Source organism: Suricata suricatta, chromosome 11 (assembly GCF_006229205.1).
Source record: "Suricata suricatta isolate VVHF042 chromosome 11, meerkat_22Aug2017_6uvM2_HiC, whole genome shotgun sequence".
NCBI classification, from domain to species: Eukaryota; Metazoa; Chordata; class Mammalia; order Carnivora; family Herpestidae; genus Suricata; species Suricata suricatta.
The window spans coordinates 14,955,042-14,957,189 of NC_043710.1; positions in this window are offsets into that span (position 1 = coordinate 14,955,042).

Below are 2,148 nucleotides of genomic sequence, written 5' to 3' on the forward strand. Positions count from 1 at the left end.
CTGTGGGTCTCCTGTTTTTCCATCGTTAATCTCAACTGCAACCCTAATCTCTGGCCAAATCCTTTCCTCAGGCTTGTGAGTGAGGATGTGGTAAAAGGTGATTCTTGAGGAATCTCATACTCTTGTCCTCTAACCATCCATTCGCATGATTTCCAGGGTGCTGAAATGGTTAAGACATTCTATCTGATTCTGGGTGTTTGGCTCCCCCAGCACCTCACCTGTTGTTAAGGGCTCTGCAGTGGTGCTTGTGCTTAGCTTGGGTGTCAATGTAATTTCTCTACTGTACCTACTTTCCTAGCAACTTTAGCTCTTGGATGGCCAGGCTTTTTTTTTTTTTTTTTTTTTTTTTTTTTTTTTGTTTTGTTTGTTTGTTTGTTTTTGCTTTGTTGGATGAGTGATCTCCTTCCCCTGGCTTTTTACCCTCTATGGATGGACTTTAGAGTAATTATATAAATTACAAAGAAAAATTCCATTGGATTTGATTAAGATTGCATAAAGTTGTAGATAAATTTATGGAGTTGAAATCTTTACGTTGAATTTTTTAAGTTAAATGTGAGTTTATACAAATCAGTTTGGGTGACTATGTTTTGTCTCTTATATGTGAGGTTTTTGGTGTTACCTTTGATTTTAATGGTTTTCTCTGTATAACTACATTATAAAGGGAATATTTTTCAGTTGTGCTTTCTAACTAGTAATGATATTTTGAACTCTCTTATTATTGCTATGGTTTTCAATTGTTTCTTTTTCTTTTTAAATGTTTAGTTATTTATTTTGAGAGAGAAAGACAGGGAGATAGTGCAAGTGCAGGGAAGAGGCAGGAAGAGAGGGGAGAGAGAGAATTCCAAACAGGCTCTGTGCCCTCCATGGGGCTTGGGCTCACTAATCATGAGATCATGACCGGGGCCAAAATCCAGAGTTGGATGGTTAACCTATTCAGCCACCCAGATTTCCCAACTATGTATTTCGGTTTTGTTTATTTAGTTTTTTCCTAGGTACACATCTTAGGAGGTTTTGCTTCCAAGAAACAAAAACCCATCAAACTATTTTGAGCAAAGAGGAGAATTTATTTGAGGAATAAGAAGCATTCTCTGGGATCCAAATGTATGAGAGACTGAATTGGAGATGGAAAGTCAAGGATCACGGATACTCTCTGCATCTCTGAAATGCCATGGTCTACTTTTCTACTATTTTCTTGCTTCTGAATCCTAATTTCTCAATGATTTAGGTTCAGTGACTTTATTTATTCTTAAACATTTATTCTTAGATGCAAATGATCCCTATTTAATATTTACCACTTGATGTTCTGAAATACATAATGAAATGATCCCTGCAGTTAAGCTGATTCACATGTCCATCTCCTCATGTACGGTGTTTTAAATGAGCACTCCTGTATCTGTTCTCTTAGGAAAGTTCACACGTCAGTGTGTCCTAACCTGATGGTTTCTGACACACGCTGCTCTTTTCCCACTTGTCTGTGTCACTTATTATTGTTTTTTATTTTCTGTTGATTTAGGTCCTTGTTGTTAAGGTACACTTTTACTTTTTCAAAAGATTTATTTCTTGGAAATTTCAGGGCTAAGGGGACATGCAGGGAGGATAAATTTTATAGCAGAGAATCAAGATGTTCATATTATTTCTTCCTTACTTCTCCTGGCTCATATATGGTAAAAATATTCTGAATATGGGACCTTAATCTGAAGATATTGTTTTGCATCATATCACATCATTAGCATGAGTGTGTTCTGTGATCTGTATTTCTATGCATAGTGTGAACAGATAGATGTAAATATGGAAAAGGTCTCCTGTTCCGGGGGTAACTCTTGTTATGATAAATTGAAGGCTGGCATGACCAAATGAAGAAAACTGTACTCAGGACCTTTTAGAAAGAGAAGAGTTAGTCTGAAGATGTTTCAAGGGGCAGAGATGAAGGAAACAAGGAATTTAGGAGCACAGGTGTGTCATGGGGATCCCCCGTTAGAAGAGCGTGTCAGTGAAGATAGTAAAAGTGCATGCCATGAACCTGAGTGGCCCCTCAAGTTCACAGCAGCCCGTGGTGAACTAGAAAGAACCCTGGCTGAAGGCTGAAAGCCTGGTTCTGAAGCCCAGAATCCACCATGTCCTGTGTGACCTGGGTAAATAACCATGTCC